Source organism: Chiloscyllium plagiosum, unplaced genomic scaffold (genome assembly GCF_037043375.1).
Source record: "Chiloscyllium plagiosum isolate Xiang-an unplaced genomic scaffold, Cpla_swu_hap1 HiC_scaffold_17, whole genome shotgun sequence".
In the NCBI taxonomy this organism is placed as follows: Eukaryota; Metazoa; Chordata; class Chondrichthyes; order Orectolobiformes; family Hemiscylliidae; genus Chiloscyllium; species Chiloscyllium plagiosum.
Genome location: NW_028270155.1, coordinates 43,540,107 through 43,558,046, shown reverse-complemented (window position 1 = coordinate 43,558,046; position 17,940 = coordinate 43,540,107). Strand labels below are relative to the sequence as shown.

The window sequence follows — 17,940 nt, the reverse complement described above, 5'->3', positions numbered from 1 at the left end:
GCAGAATTAAATAAAAAAATCTATTTTGTTTCTTCAGTTAAAAAATTGCTTCATATTATTTCATGAACAGGGTCACTTCTATTGACTTTAATTTGGAGTTTGCCTTTTTATCACCCGATTTTCAGTTCAACAGACAAGCTGGAAAATGGATAAGTTGCCTGTTACATAATGGGCAGCTTGGCCGAAATTTTGAAGAAGACCCATTGGAGTTGGGAGGTCATGTTGCGGCTATACAGGACATTGGTTAGGCCACTGTTGGAATACTGTGTGCAATTCTGGGCTCCCTGCTATAAGAAGGATTTTGTGAAACTTGAAAAGGTTCAGAAAAGACTTACAAAGATGCTGCCAGGGTTGGAGTGTTTGAAGAGACTGAACAGATTGAGGCGGACTGTCGGAGGCTCAGAGGTGAACTTATAGAGCTTTATAAAATCATGAGTGGCATGCATAGGATAAATAGTCAAGGACCTTTCCCCCAGGGTGGAGTATTCCAAAACTAGAGGGCATTGGTTTAAGGTGAGAGGGGAAAGAATTAAAAGGGACCTAAGGAGCAACTTTTTCACGCAGAGGGTGGATGCACCAGAGGAAGTCTTGGAGTCTGATACCACATTTAAAAGGTACCTGGATGGGTATATGAATGGGAAGGGTTTAGAGGAATATGTGCCAAATGCTGGCAAATGGAATTAGTTTAATTTAGGATATCTGGTCAGCATGGGCGGGTTGGACTGAAGAGTCTGTTTTCATGCTGTATATCTCTGTGACTCTATGACTCTATGATGCAAGAAGTTTACTTTCTCTCCAGAGATGCTACCACACATGGTGAGATTTTCCAGCAATTTCTGATTTCATTTTTGATTTGTAGCATCTGTAGTTCTTTGAGTGTTTTTTAGGTGAAGCTCCTTTCTGTTGCCTGGGCAGATATCAGTTGAGGATGGAAGAAGAGGGCATCCCAACACCACTATTCTAAAACAAGACATCATGTTTCCATATGTTGGAGTTAGGAATAGTTTTAATAGTGAGCTCAGCCTAAGTCTTGAAACCTGCCTGCAAACAGTACACTCTACGGAGGGTTGCAATTGCCTTTAGACACTCAAAAGTAAACTGCATTCATAAAGAAAATCTAGAGTTTTATCTCGAATTATGTGATCATGGTAATGATAAAGTTAAAAATCACACAATACCAGGTTATAGTCCAACAGGTTTATTTGAAAATACAAGCTTTCAGAGCGCTGCTCCTTTGTCAGGTATCTAGAGGAGCAGGATCATGATCTGATGAGGGAGCAGCGCTCCGAAGGCTTATACTTTCAAATCAACCTGTTGGACTATAACGTGGTATTGAGTGATTTTTAAATTTGTCCACCCCAGTCCAATTCTGGCACCTCCACATTATGATAAAGATATTTAAGGAACTAGGAGAATCAACTCCAAATATTCTTGTAGCAGATCGCAGATTGCCTTATCAATGTAACCCTTCTCTAAGCTGTGGTTCTATTGGTAATACTCATTGAGCTAGAAAGCCATAGGTTCAAGTCCTACTCAAAGACATGAGCACAAAAATCTAGGCTGACATTCATGTGCAGTACTAAGGGTCAGCTGTTCAATACTGAGCATCCAGGACTGGAGGCAATATTCTGGTCATGGCCTAGCCAGAAATTTTAAAAAGTTCAGCATAACTTCCCTGTTCCAGTATGCAATATCTTGATTTATGAAGTTCAAGATCCCACATGCTTTGCTAACTGCTCTTGAGATATAACTAGCCACTTTCCACTATCTAACATATGAACACAAGGTTCTTCTGTCAGTGTTTCAATAATATTTTTTAATCCTGCCTGCCAAAATGCACAATTTCACACTTTACCATATTATACTCCGCTTGCTTGCGTGATCTTTGTTCATTCAATTAAACTCTGAGGTGCAGATATTGGACTAGGGTGGACAAGGTCAAATGTCACACATCACCAGGTTATAGTCCAATAAGTTTAGTTGAAATCACAAGTGTTCGGAGCGCTGCCCTCAGGTGACTTTCAAATAAACCTATTGGACTATAACTTGGTATTGCGTGACTTTTGACCTCAATTAAAGTTTCCATTTGTGCTCTCCTAATGTCCTCTTCACAACTTAATTTCCTACCTATTTTTGTTTCATTGATCGCTTCAGCCAAGTAATTTAAATTAATAAATCAATTGTAAAAGTCTGAAGCCTCGGCACTTTTTCTTGTAGTACACCACTAATTACAGAATCACAGAATTATTATGAAGGAGGTCATTTGACCCATCGTGTCTATGTTGGTGCCCCAAGCGAACGTTATGACTTAGTGCTATTCTTTTGCCTTTTCCCCATAACTCTCCATGTATTTTCTATTCAAATCATCGAACACTTTCTAGAATGCCTTGATTGAACCTAACTCCATTACAAACCATTTCATTATGTTATAACTTGCCAATCAGAAGATGACCCACTTTTGCCCCTTTCCTGTTACCTATCTTCTTTCCATGTCATTATGTTACACCCTACACCATGATTTATTTTCTGTCACTGCCATCTTATCAAATGGCTTCTGGAAAGCTAAACACAACACATCCACTGGTTCACTTTTACCCACAGCACATGTTATTTCCTCAATTTACTCAAAAAATTGGTTAAACATGTAAGGTATAGTGTTCAAATTGTGCAGAATAAGGGAACAGGTATTGCATCTGCAAAGGTTTATATGATAAAATTAGGCTGCGCATGCCAATACTAAACAGTGAGAAGCGAAAACAGGTAGAATTATCTATGACTATTAGGGCAGATCGACCGTGTAGCAGGATGTACCAGTAACAGGAGAATAGTGTGCCAGTCGCAGGAGGGATGTGGCCAACGGATGGATTTTAGTTTGGCAGGATGATCGCACGAAGACAGCAAACTATGCCAGGATAGTCACAGATAAGAAATGAGATAAATAAGAGTAAGGGGTGACGGGCTTAGAGTAATGGGAGAAGTAAACAGAGGCGGAGAGAAACTAGACAAAGGTGGAGTGAAGCTAGAGCTGGTGATAGGCTACGCGCTACCGCAAAAGTAACCAATGGGGGAAAAGGGGAGGACCGAGAGACGCAGCTGAACAGCATAAATCAGAACGTAACCCTCAGATTGGGGTGCTTACTCGTTAGGCTCCTGTTCTTGCAAGTTCGTATCAATAAAATTCGCTGCTTCAGAATTTGACTTGGACTGAAATTTATTAATATGTGAGTTTTGTTTCTCACAAACAGAATTTCCCTTTCACCAAAAACCATGTTGTCTCGGCCTGATTGCCTTGAACTTCTCTAAATGCCCTGCCATAACATCAGATAATAGCTACAAATTTAGGTTACAGAAGCTTGAGTTGCAATCTTTGCCTCAAAGGATATTTAACAGAGATATACAATATAATGGTAAGTTTAGATAATGTAGAGAAAGGAAAGCAGACCCAAGAGTTGAAGGTACACGGATCAGGTGATACAGATTTAGAGTTTTGGGCAAAAGATATCCAGTGGGTCCTGCGGTCTTACTTTTTTGTGAAACAGTTGATAATGATATGAAACTCATTTCATATAAGTGTGGTGGAAGAGGATGATGAATGAAATAAAATAAAATGGGATGGGTGCAGACATGATAAACTTTCAGCTTTTGGGGGCTGAAAGAGAGAAATGGGACAATTTAGATTATCCTAAATGAGTTGACCGAGACTGAATGGATTGAATGACCTCCTTTTGTGCCCTAATGACATGACTATGATTTATGGCTTTATGAGTTGTTTTGAGTACCACAAAGAAATAATACCGAAAAATGTCACAATCAGCATTTGGAAAGTGGTAATGCCAGAAAAGCAGAGTAAAGGCTAACTGTTCCGTGAAAACAGTACTTACTTTGAGCGGCATGACACAGTTTTATAAAGCACAGTTTTAATGAAGACTTCTAAGATTTGAGAAAAGTCAACTGTTGTTTCCGTACATCTTTTACCTTTGTACAGAGTAACTGTTGCCCAAAGTGAACTTTGAAATGAACAGTGTGGAAATGAGGCTTGAAATGAAAGTGTGATTCAACACATTCTTATTTAAACAGAAATTGTTCCAGCAATAAGAAGACTGAAGATTTAAGCACCAAATCAGGCTTAGAAGACAATACAGACCTACGTAAAGACTTGAATTGGTGAGTCTGGCTGTTCTGCATGAGATAGTGATTTTACTGTTCATGAACAGTATGCGTATACTCAGTATTTATAGTACCTTGAAGAAACAATACTGAAAGAAATTAAGTATGAAAAATAAAGAAAAACTTGAATAAAAAAACTTGCACAAAGGTTCAAGGTTTGTGAAAAGATTTCTAGCCCGGTTGCAGTTGTTGTGGGTATATTTGCTGAGCTGGGAATTTGGATTGCAGATGTTTCATCCCCATTCTAGGTGATATTGTCAATGCTGTGGAGCCTCCTGTGAAGTGCTGCTGCACTGTGTCTGCTGGAATTTGTGTGGTTTCGTTCCTGCTGCTTCTGGTTGCCGGTTTCGGCTGATCATTGCAGTGGTCGGTACATTGGTCTTGGTCAATGTGCTTATTCATGGAATCTGTGGTTGAGTGCCATGCTTCTAGGAATTCTCTGGCTGGCCTCTGTTTGTCTTGTCCTGTTCTTGTAGCTCGGTTACCAGTTGCAGCAGTTGTGAGTATGTGGGCACTCACCCACAGACTCCATGAATAAATACACTGACCTAGACCCCACACACTGCAATGAACAACTGGAACCGGTAACCAAAGCAACAGGAACAAAACCACATAAATTCCAACTGACCAACTGCAGCAGTGTCTCACAGGAGGCTCCACAGCACTAAGGATGTCACCTAGAAAGGGGATGAAACATCTACAATACAAATTCCCAGCTCAGCAAACATACTACAACAATTGTACAAAGGTGCTAGTTCCTTTGCCTTTCAATAGTGCACTTGTATCTAAACATGAACCTTTAATAAAACATTTCAGGGAAAGTAATAGATTTCTTAAGAAATAGCAAACAGATAAAACACTTTTGGGGAATGTGCCTACTGATAATTCCTCAGTGACAATATTAATATTCTTTTAAGTTAATTATCTAACAAACAAATACCTGAATCATTGTTTAAATTTTTGGGATTAATATTCAACTTTCTGAATCTTACAATGCAATACATTTGAATGCTACCTGACTTTGTGGCGCAAATAAGATGGTAGTGGGATAAAAACTGAAAAGAAAAATACCAGATCACTGGGAGAATCCTGATTTTCATTTCTCAAGCTGGTCACGAGTTAGTGCAGCCACCAGAGAAGAGCTGGAGTAAAACAGATATGTTTGAATTAGAGTCCAATGATGCAATTACAGCATTTTCACTTGTGCCTGTGCTGCCATCACTCCAGAAAACACCCATTGTTTGTAAACACAGGGAAATGACCAGTTTCAGTAGTATTTAAAAGTATATTCTCCTGCTCTAATTGAAATCACTAAAACTTTACAGACATATTAGTCAGGTTATGGTGCAGAGATGACAGCCTTTTGCTTGTAGTGGCCCCTGGAACTGAGGCTGCTGCCTTTGTGAATTGCTAAGTGTCCAGTTCCAGGGTAAAATGTAATATTGCCACACTGTATTCATTGTAAGAGAGCTATGAAGTGGAGTTGTAAATTTGCAATCCTGGTGAAATCATTAAATGTTTCCTGGTTCAGCAACCAGATTGTGCACATGATGCTGGCACTAATCTACTCGTCATCTCTCTCCATACCTATCAACTTATTTAGGGTGTAGGTTTGCTTGCTGAGCTGTAGGTTTGATATCCAGACGTTTCATTACCTGGCTAGGTAACATCATCAGTGGCGACCTCCAAGTAAAGCGAAGCTATTGTCTCCTGCTTTCTATTTATATGTTTGGGGTTGGGGTTCCTGGGGTTTGTGGTGATGTCATTTCCTGTTCATTTTCTGAGGGGTTGATGGAGGGTATCTAGATCTATGTGTTTGTTTATGGCGTTGTGATTGGAGTGTCAGGCCTCTAGGAATTCTCTGGCATGTCTTTACTTAGCCTGTCCCAGGATAGATGTGTTGTCCCAGTCGAAATGGTGTTTTTTTCATCCGTGTGTAGGGCTACGAGGGAGAGAGGGTCGTGTCTTTTTGTGGCTAACTGGTGTTCGTGTATCCTGGTGGCTAACTTTCTTCCTGTTTGTCCTACGTGGTGTTTGTGGCAGTCCGTGCATGGAATTTTGTAGATGACGTTGGTTTTGTCCAACGTTGGTGGATTGTACTGGGTCTTTTAAGTTTGCTAGTTTTTGTTTGAGAGTGTTGGTGGGTTTGTGTGCTACTAGGATTCCGAAAGAAAGGACAATGGAGAACTACAAACCTGCATATACAGAAAACCGACAAACACTGACCAAATACTTAACTACACCAGCAACCATCCCAACACACACAAACAAAGCTGTATCAGAACAACGAGCCACCACACACTGCAGCACAGACGAACTTCGGAAAACCGAGGAGAACCACCTATACAACGTATTCAAGAAGAACGGATACTCAAAAAATACAGTCCGCAGATTCCTCAAGGACAAACCGTGACAAGCAGACCAAACACAGCCAGAAACCCTAACCACTTTATCATACATCAAAGAAGTTTCAGAAATGACAGCCAGACTACTAAGACCCCTCGGAATCCTAGTAGCACACAAACTCACCAACACTCTCAAACAAAAACTAACAAACTTAAAAGATCCAATACAACCCATGGACAAAACCAACGTCATCTATAAAATTCCATGCAAGGACTGCCACAAACACCACGTAGGACAAACAGGAAGAAAGTTAGCCACCAGGATACACGAGCACCAGCTAGCCACAAAAAGACACGACCCTCTCTCCCTCGTAGCCCTACACACGGATGAAAAAAAACACCATTTCGACTGGGACAACACATCTATCCTGGGACAGGTTAAGCAAAGACATGCCAGAGAATTCCTAGAGGCCTGGCACTCCAACCACAACGCCATAAACAAACACATAGATCTAGATGCCATCTATCAACCCCTTAGAAAATGAACAGGAAATGACATCACCACAAAACCCCAGGAACCCCATCCAGGAGAAAGATATAAATAGAAAGCAGGAGACAATAGCTTCGCTTCACTTGGAGGTCGCCACTGATGATGTTACCTAGCCAGGTAATGAAACGTCTGGATATCAAACCTACAGCTCAGCGAGCAAACCTACACCCTAAACCTCAACCTGAGCTACAAACCTTCACAAACCTTGCATCAACTTATTTGTTATGTCACCCACCAGGATACAAAACCTCCTTCCTGACCCTATTTCTACAACAGCACTTCCACTAGGGTATCAGAAAACTAAGATTCCCTGATCAATGGCATTGTGCCTTGTGATTCCGCACACCAATAATCTCAGCCAAACTTCATTTCAAGACTGGCTTTAAGAAGCAACAAGTGCCTGAGTAGCTTGATTAGCACAGAAATGTTGCGATTCATGTTTAAATGATGCTTGATCACAAAAATTAATTGGGCCTCCTGCCAATGTAAGTTGATAGGAGGAGGTCCTCATGGGCAGAACAGTGTGCAGCACGATCAATCAGTAAACTGTGAATACATTGCCCATCATTCCCCTGGCACAGTATGGCTATCCACCCCCATATAATGCCAGCTGGTATGCTAAGCTTCAGCAATGGTTACTTACTTCTGTGACCACTCGATGCATGACCATAAGTTCAGGTAGTGTCTGACTCTCAGGTAACATCTGCCAAGAATAGTCATCCTAACTCCCACATCTCACTCACCATTATCTGCCAGACATCTGCTTTTAGTGTACTGGAAATATATGGACAGGACAGCTTGTAGCATGCGAGCCAATGCTCAAGTTCAGTGATATAACCATTACTTTGCTTGATGCAGGTCTTTGCATGAAGGACTTGGCTTGTTCCATAATTGGACAACACTTTTCAATTAAAAAAAAAGATTTTATGAACAAAAGAATTGTATTAGCACGATCCATTTCACAATAATCTTTTTGCCATAAAGACAATGTTGAGTAAATAATTCAACAAATAATTTGTTGACACAAACAAAATCTTCCAATTGATGGTGGTGATGGTGAGGTTCAGGGGTATGGTGGCATTGCTCTCGATAGTGAAGTAGTTTGCCAGAGGGATATTTTTCATCTCTTAAGCTGTTCTCAAATCTAGACAAACTGAAATTAAGTATTATAGATTATGAGCAGAAAAAAGCAAAAATATTTTTCAGAATTCACCATTCTTTTTAAATCTTAATTCCTGTTGGTTAATCAACTTAGTATCTTAAGTAACCAATCAAAGCATTTGCAAGAGTAATTGCACATGATTATTTTTGAGCAGAGCAACAATTTACAGCTTATAAAGTTGTAAGATTGAATTTAAAATTCAAGATAATCAAGCACAAGATCCCCATCATAGTTTCCTTATTTCTTCTGGTGTGACTGAACAATATTTCTGAGAGGAATTGATTCATGACACAACAGACTATTATTTCTGAAACCATAAAACCAAGTACAATGAATGTGAAACATTGTTTTATAGTAATACTGTTATAGTTGGTGGAACATTTTCCTTATTCTATTCATCACTTCTATTGATTTTATTGATATCATTCTGACCAAGATAGGAGAGTGAACTAACTCCTTTTCTTGTCCCACTCCTGGGTTGGTTCCCACACAATTTGAATTTAAAAGGGAGGCAAAATTATCAGTTCAATAAACATAAACTGCATTGTGTAAGTTAGATGGAAAAAATATAAGCCAGCTAGGTTCTTTATAGTTGAAGCTGATTTATTTTTTGATTTTTCAGCAAAGCCTTTTTCCAGTGAGATTCAAGATGGGTGCATGGAGTAATGGTCCACCTTCGCACATGTTAACTTTTCTCACGTAGTTGCCTCCTCTTCAGCTTATTAATTCTGCAATTGTGCGGGAGGAAGGGTGGAAATGCTTGCTGCTGTCAGGACCATGTGGCATTCACACCACTGGTCATATTTAAACCCCATTGGATTGCTCTAGATTATCCCATTTCCTCTGCATGTCCTATTTTTTGGTTCCAGTTGTGAAAGATACAGATGAAACACACCTTTTCAGGGTGACACTGCAAGGTCTTGTTAAAGACCTCTCTGCTCTATTCCACTATGTTGTGGAGGTGTTGGTGTTGGACTGGGGTGGACAAAGTTAAAATAAAATTACACAATACAGGTTTATTTGAAAGTACAAGCTTTCAGAACACTACCTAATGAAGGAGCAGCATTCCAAAAGCTTGTACTTTCAAATAAATCTGTTGAACTATAACCTGGTGTTGTGTGATTTTTAACCTATTCCACTATGGCTCTGCTGGGAGAGTGGGCAGCATTGTACTTTCATTCTGCATCACTCTAATATTTTTGTAAAGATGTCGTTTGCCATGTATAGAGGACATTGCCCTTGTTTCCTGGCAGCCATCTCTGTATGGCCCAAAGGACTTGGAAAGTGGAAGAAAACTGTGCCTTCATTATGAATGCATCCTGGCTATATCCAGGATATTTCATCTGACTAATAGAAGATATAAGGTTGAGGTAAGGAATGCATTTTCAGGATGGCAAGCTGTAACTAGTGGAATGCCACAGGGATCAGTGCTGCGACCACAATTATTTACAATATACATTAGTGACTTGGATGAGGAAAGTGAATGTGTCTGCAGCGGGATAATAGACAGGTTAAGTAAATGGACAGAAACTTGGCAGATGGAATATAATGTAGGAAAATGTGAGGATACACACTTCAGCAGGAAGAATAAGTGATATTATGATAATATTATTTACCATAGAGAAACAGTGCAGAAAGCCACAGCTCTGAGAGATATAGGAGTCCTCATGTTTATCTCACACAAAGCTGATATATAAGTTCAGCATTTCAAAGGATAGAGACATTTTGCTAAAACTATACAATGCTCTAGTTAGACCACATCTGAAATACTCTGAAGAGTTTTGGTCTCCTTGTCCAAGGAAAGATATATTGGCATTGGAGCAAGTCCAGAAAGGGTTCACTAGGTTAATCCCTAGTATGGAAGGATTGTCTTATGAGGAGTAATCAAAGAACAAAGATCAAGAACAAAGAACAATACAACACAGGAACAGGTCCTATGCCCCTCCAGCCCTGCACTGACACGTTTTGCCCTTCCATATTGAAACTGTTTTCACAAACAGAATCTGTATCACTCTATCCCTTCCTATACATGTTTTCGTCCAGGTTTTTCTTGAATGCTGCTATTATGTCTGCTTCCATAACCTCCTCTGGCAATGCTTTCTAGGCACTCACCATCCTTTGTGTGAAACATGTGCCTTGCACATCTCTTTTAAACTCCCCCCCCCCCCCTCGCACCTTGAAACTGTGTCTCCTAGTAATTGATCCTTCCACCCTCGAAAAAAGCCTCATACTTTCCCTTCTATTCATGCCATTCAAAATCTTATAAACGTCTATCAGGTTGTCCCTCAACCTCCTGCATTCCAGTGAAAACAAACCCAGTCTATACAACCTTACTTCATAGCTAAGATTCCCCCATACCTGGCAATATCCTGGTAAACCTTTTCTGTACCGTCTCCAAAACATGCACATCCTCCAGATAGCATGGTGACCAGAACTGTATGCAATATTCCAAGTGTGGCCTAATTAAGATCTATAAAGCTGCAGCATAACTTGTTTATTCTTATACTCAGTGCCCTTTCCAATTAAGTCAAGCATTCCATAGGCCTTTTTTACTACCACTTCAGTGATCTGTGGACCTGCACACCCAGATCCTTCTGCATATCAATACTCCTAAGGGCCCTGCCATTCACTGTATAACTTCCATCTGTATTTGACCTTCCAAAATATATCATCTCACATTTGTTTGGATTAATCTCCATCTGCCATTTTTCTGGCCATGCCTCCAATTGATCTATATCCTGCTGTATCCTCTAAAAACCCTCCTCACCATCCACAGCTCTACCAATTTTTGTATCGTCCACAAACTTACTAAGCAGACTAGCTACATTTTCCTCCAAATCATTTATGTACATCATGAACAGCAGAGGTCCCAGCACTGATTCCTGTGCAATACCACTAATCACAGTCCTCCATTCCGAAAAGCATCCTTCCATCGCTACCCTCTGTCTCCTATGACTAAGCTAGTTCTGTATTCACCTTGCAGTTCACCCTTAGGACTATGCAACTTCACCTTTTGTACCAGTCTGCCATGGGCGACCTTGTCAAAGGCTTTACTGAAGTCCATGTAGACAACATCAACCACCTTTCCCTTTTCAGTCATCTTCATCATCTCTTCAAAAAACTCGATCAAGTTAGTGAGGCATGACCTCCCTTGCACAAAACCATGCTGTTTATCACTAATCCATCCATTTGCTTCTAAATGCTTATAGATCTTGTCCCTGAGAATCTTTTCCAATAAGTTTCTTGTAAAGAGGGACGTGAGGCTCACAGGCCTCTAATTTCCTGAATTATTCGTTACCCTTTTTAACAATGGGACAACATTAACTGTTCTCCAGTCCTCTGGGACCTCACCTGCGGCCAAAGAGGATACAAATTTATCTCTCAATAATACTGCAATTTGTTTTCTTGCCTCCCTCAGTATTCTGGGATAGATCCCATCAGGATCTGGGGACTTATCTATTTTAATATTTTTAAGACGCACAACACCTCTTCATTTTTAATAGCAACTTGAATTAGAAGTTCGACACTTCCTCCCCTGAGATCATCCTCCACTAATTCCTACTCTTTGGTAAATACCAATATAAAGTATTTGTTTAAGACCTAACCTATCTCTTCTGCCTACACACATACATTCCCTCCTTTGTCCTTGAGTGGGCCAACCCTTTCCAAGGCTACCCTCTTGCTTCTTATATCTGTATAAAAAGCCTTGGGATTCTCCTGGTTGCTAATGACTTTTCATGACCGCTTTTTGCCCTTCTAATTCCTTGCTTAAGTTCTTTCCTACTTTTCTTATATACTTCAAGGGCTGTGTCAGTTCCCATCTTCCTCAACCTTACATATGCTTCCTTCTTCTTTGTGACCAAGTTCATAAATCCCTGGTCATCCAAGGTTCATGTAACTTGTCATACCTATCCTTCATTCTTGCAGGAACATGCTGCTCCTGAACTCATATTAACTGCAGTTTGAAATACTCCCACTTGTCCAATGTGGATTTACCCTCAAACAGCTGCCTCCAATCAACACTCTTCAGTTCTTGCCTAATATTGTTGTAGTTCACCTTCCCCCAGTTTAACACCCTCACCCAAGGACTGCTGTTGTCCTTATCTATGAGTAACTTAAAACTCACAGTATTATGTCACTATTCCCGAAATGCTCCCTCCCTGAAACTTCACTCACCTAGCTGGGCTCAGTTCCCAAAACTAAGTCCAGTTTAACCCTTCCCTATTTGGACTGATTACTTTCTGTCCTGAACCCTCTGAAGTATAAATTCTGCTTCATTTAAACCCACGAAATAAGTCCCAGTCAATACAGGTAAAGTTAAAATCACCCATCACAACAACCCTGCAGTTTTTACATCTTTCAAAAATCTGTCTACATATTTTCTCCTTTATCTCCTGCTGGCTGTTTGCGAGGCCTTTATTATAGCCCTAGTATTGTGATTTCACCTTCTCTATTCCTGAGTTCTGTGTATACTGCCGTGAGGCACAAGTCCTCTGATGTATCCTCCCTCAGTACAGCTGTGACATACTCCTTTACTAGTCATGCAACTCCTTCAGGTTGGTTAGGTTGGGCCTGTACTCATTGAAATTTAGAAGTATGAAGGGTGACCTATTGAAACATACATGATTCTTAGTGAACTTGACAGGGTAGATGCAGAAAAATGTTTCCTCTTTTGCGAGAGTCTAAGACCAGAGGGCATAATCTTAGGGTAACGAGTCATCCAGTTAGGAGGGATGATATAGTTCTTCTTTCAGAGGGGAGTGAATCTGTGGAAGTCTTTAACTCAGAGAATTGCTTGAGGTTGGGTCATTAGGTATATTCAAGGCTCAGAAAGACTAAGTTTTAATCAGTAGGAGAATCAGGGTTGAGGGGAATAGGCAGGAAAGTGGAACTGAAGATTTTTCAGATCAGTTGTGATCTCATTGAGTGGCAGGGCAGACTCAACAGGCTGAATGATCTACTTCTGCTTGTCTGTCTTATTTCTTTTGTCTTATGTCTTCTGGTAGCCTTCAAATCTACAAACAGCTCTGCTTTGTTGACAGAGGTTTCAAAAAAAAGGAGAGAAGGATATGGCTGTTGCCCCTTCTATTCTGTGACAGACCCTGACTGTTAGTTCAAATCCAATATCATTTTCACAACTTGGGTCATGTGATTGTTGCTGAGCACTCCATAGACTCTGTGTATCTCCATACAACTGGTGGAGTTCATTATAAATGCAACATTATTACTGGTGTAGGCCAGGGTCCATAACTCTGAGAAGTGTTCCTTTCAAAAAGTTTGAGATATTTATATTCTATCAATGACATTAAAGATTAATATATATCCATCCAATCACATTATAAGTTGACATGTTTTCTAACATAGGTTCATAACCATGTATTTGTGTGTATTGAAAATAGAAACGGCTAAATTGCTTGTGTTTATTATAGAAGTGTTAAGTGATGCATTTCAGAATGAACAATGAAAAATGGCAATATAATTTCACTGGTATCATTGTAATGGGAGTACAGGAAATGAGAAACCTTAGGGAGTACAGACAGAATTCTTTGAAACTGGCTGGAGAAGTTAATAAAGCTATGTGAATAGCCTCCAAATTCCTGGACAAAATACTGCAGTGAAGTCCAAACTGCAGGAAGTTATGCCAAAACTAAATAAATCACCAGTTTGGAGTGCTCTGGTTGGAGAATTGTGTCTACTGTGAAAGTTTTGGAATGGGTACAAAAGACATTTATTAGAAAGATTCCAGTGATGAAAGATTAGAGTTAAATGGATAAACTAGAGAATCTGAGGTTATTCCCCATGGAACAGAAAGATCTAAGGGATTTGTTAGAAGTCATTAAAACTTATGAAGGCCTTAGGTAAAGTAAACAAAAAGAAACCATTCCTCATGACTGAAGGGTCAATAACCACAGGGCATGCATTTCTTCTAATTGGCAAAAGAAGCAGACAAACCTCAAGAGAAAGTATTTTTAATTTAACAAGTGATTAAGATTTGAAATAGGGGTTTGGATTCAGATTTAATTGTAGCATTAAAAAGGAAATTGGATAAATACTTGAGGGATTGAAGAAATGGTTTGAAGGTAGGGTGGTGTCACTGAATTGTTCTTTGAAAGAGTAGACCTGATAGCTGTACAACTTTTTCTGCACTGTTCTATGATTCGATAATTCAATTCCTATTTTAAATAAAATAGAAACCCAATTCTCTTTTGCTGTTAAATCTGCCTCCACCACATTGCAGGTTGTGCATTCCAGATCCCAGATTATTGATAAGCGTAGTTAAGTTTGGAGGGGTCACTGTAAAAGTTACCTAGGAGGTAAGCTAGGAACTGAAATGTACTTGTTTTGATTAAGTCCAAGTTGCAATGAGGAATTTGGAGCAATTTCCACCATGAGGCCTAGCAAGATTTCTCACTATGTCTTCCCTCCTGGTGAAGGGCTTATGGCCAAAACGTTGACTCTCCTGCTCCTCAGATCTTGCCTAACTGCTATGCTTTTCCAGTACCACACTTTTAGGATCTGATCTCCAGCATTTGCAGTTCTCATTTTCTCCTCCTCATTGACAATGACACCTGTCTTATCATGTGACATTCCCAGAACACCACTCGGTAGATATCCCAGAAATCACTGGCAACCCTTGCACCTGTGCCATCTTTAAAAGCCCAAAGTTGACTTGGACAAATACTGTCATTCTGGAGGTGCCATGTACAGTTTCTGACATTTGCTGTGGACATGACTATAGGGGGAAGTCGGTGCTCTGCTTTGCAATCAGGGACTTGGATGTCCTGCTAGATGGAGTGGTGAAGAGGTGCAACTACTTCTTTCCCCACAATCAGCAGTAGACGCCACAAGGCCAAACCATGCAAACCAGTCCAGGATTGCCGCCTGCATTAATGCAGTTGCAGCCACCAGAAGGAATGCACAGCAATTTTTCACTCCACTCTGTCAACATAAGTGCCATCAACTACTCTTGGTACCTCACACTTACTCTGTCTCTGATACTGTACCCATCTCCCATCTATGTTCATGCTCTACCATTATCATTATTGTCTGAAAAACCTTTCCACACTCACTCTTACCCACTCCAGCTCCAACTGCACTGACCATACATTCTCTCTGTGCTGCCTACTCACTGACTCAGGACACTTCCCCATCTGCAGAAAAGTAATGTATGGCCACCAACTTTTACTACCTTTAATACCAGCCTCACTCTCATTCCAGAATGTAAAGAACCCACATTTGGGCAAAAAGACTCAACACAGGTGGTGCACTGCCTAACATTCCCCTTATCTGGAGAGGATCCTGACTTTGACAAAGCTCCTGGACTGGTATCAGAGGCTATCCTTGACTTGCTGTGTTGGGACTCCAAGCTCAAAGGCTCTTCCCCTTGTCTTAACTGAGGCCTGCTGACAACCATGAAAAACTTCCTGGCTTTGTATCTGCACTAAAGGGCAAGGCAAGACAAACGTTATATAAATCTGGTATTTCTGGCTGAGTGTCAAGGTGTGCAAAGGCACAGGAAAGCAACACAAGGCAGATACTGCGAGCATCCAAGTAGGCTCAGAGTGAGTGAGTGCTTTGACAGTGAGCAAAGAGCCCATGAATCCTGCCTAGTCTAGTCCATGGGCTGTGTGTGTGTCCTTGAATGCACAAGGTCTTTGCTACAGTGTCACAGTGATAGTTGTTGGTGTAGCATTGAAGCGCAAAAGCATATTGTAAGTGAATTGTGGCCAGTACAAATGGAGCTTGCACTGAGAGGTTGTTGCCCAGTGTTCTTTATTGAGGTCCCTTGAAACAAGTAATGAGGTGATATTGCCAGGTACTTACTTTGAATTTCCCGTTGAGTGTTCTTAACATCTAGCTTACTTTGTGTAGTTGATAAAATAGGAAACCGAATATCAATTAAACAAATTGAGCAATTAACAAGGCATTTAACAAGCAATAATTGTTCTTAATTAGCAACACACAGCTGTCAAATGAGAAAACTGCCACCTTGTTTGTCAAAACCATAAAAGATGGATTCTGGATCAGTGGTGCTGGAAAAGCACAGCAGTTCAGGCAGCATCCGAGGAGCAGGAAAATCGACGTTTCGGGCAAAAGCCCTTCATCAGGAATCCTCTACTCCAGAATCTGGTTTCCAGCATCTGCAGTCATTGTTTTTACCTCATTGTTTTTACATAAAAGATGGAGCAGAGGCTGATGATGGCATAGTGGTAATGTTGCTGGATTGGTCATCCAGACATCCAGGCTAATGTTCAAAGGCTGGTAGCATAGTAATAATATCTCCACTTCCAGGAAAATATCCATTATGTCCATGGACTCGTCTTTAAAAAGGCCCTTGTGGTGCAGTAGTTATGGTCCTACTTTTGGGTCGGAAGGCTTGGGTTTTAGATCCTCCTCTGGAAGTGGTTGAGTTCAGCCGCGTGGGACTTCTCATGTGATAGTGCTCCAAATTTCATTGTGGCCCACATCACTCAGTTCTCTGTAATATTCCACCCCAGAATTTTAATCGTCTAACTATTCCTAAGTAACTGTTAACTTAACTGCACTTTACTCTCTGACTAGAATGGATACTTTTGGAGAAGTCCAGACATTGGGGAATTTCCCATCAGAATATCAATTTCCCAGGTAATTTGGTAGGAGTCTGCTATTTTGGGAATTGTGCAGGAATCTAATGCATAATAACTGTCTATGCTGCAGAAATTACTACCTGACCACTTTACAATCCAGGCCTTTATGTACACATAAAATGTTCCCTTGACTCTTGCGCCAATTATCATAAATATGAGTTCTTATTATCCTGCCAGTGAAAATAATTTCTCTGCATCTACTCTCTGCTGCAATGAACCTGACAAGAAAATTTATATTTTTGAACAGTTCTATTAAATCCCAGCTGAACAGTCTCTACTGTAAGAAGTACAACCCACCTTCTTTAGTATTTCCTCATAACTGAGTTAGTTTTCCTCAGTACCATTCGGGTAAATCTTCTCTGTGATTCAGCATAACTTCTGGAGCTACCCTGAACATCTTTTATTATAAAAGATAGTGTGATGCTTTGGTCAGCTATGTCACCTCAATGGGAAAGAAAATGAAATATCAATGGGATATAAATATGATTTCCTACTCCAATGTATCTCAATAGTTATTCTGTTAAGACTCACAGCAGCAGTGGAGGCCATACTTTTCTTTGTGGAAGAAATTGAAGTGAAAAAAAAAATTCAGGCCTATGGGAAGTAACAGGGGAATGGAAGTGATTGGATCATAGTTGCAAAGAGCTCACATGGGCATTAAGCCATGCATATAGCTCCATAGCTGTAAAATTAGCTTTAATGCATATTTCCGGCACTTACAGTTGTTACTTTGGGTCCCAAATGTGTCTATAGCTCATGTGTAAACTTCTGGCTTGGGCTGCATTAGTCTCCATATGTACGTCATATGAGTCTTAGTAGTATTTTCCAGAGGTGGCAGATTGTGTCATTGTTGGTGCGTAATGCTTATTTGACTCTTACAATGCCATTTACAACTTCAATGTTTTAGGAAAATGTCCTTTGTAAACACTTGTATATTTGAACATGTGTACAGCAGCAGGAAAGATCCCTTGATGTTTAAGGGCATCATGAACAGCTCTCAGGTTAGTTCCTGATTGGTTTCATTGGCTTTTGCAAAGTTCTTTAAGTATTTATTGGTTATAACCCTTAGTTAAAGTTGGTGATAGCTAC

The 17,940-nt window shown here is 40.3% G+C and overlaps 1 protein-coding gene across 2 annotated transcripts in view; it reads left to right on the top strand.

Annotated features, from left to right (window-relative positions):
* Positions 1-3,892: 3,892 nt before the first annotated feature.
* Positions 3,893-17,940, top strand: part of abcc12 (ATP binding cassette subfamily C member 12) — a 122,036-nt gene continuing 107,988 nt past the window's right edge. The window contains exon 1 of one of the 2 annotated variants that reach the window (XM_043706923.2): positions 3,893-4,164. The gene's annotated coding sequence lies outside the window, so the exon portion shown is untranslated. The remainder of the gene's footprint in view (positions 4,165-17,940) is intronic. The other variant, XM_043706921.2, reaches the window with a different exon arrangement.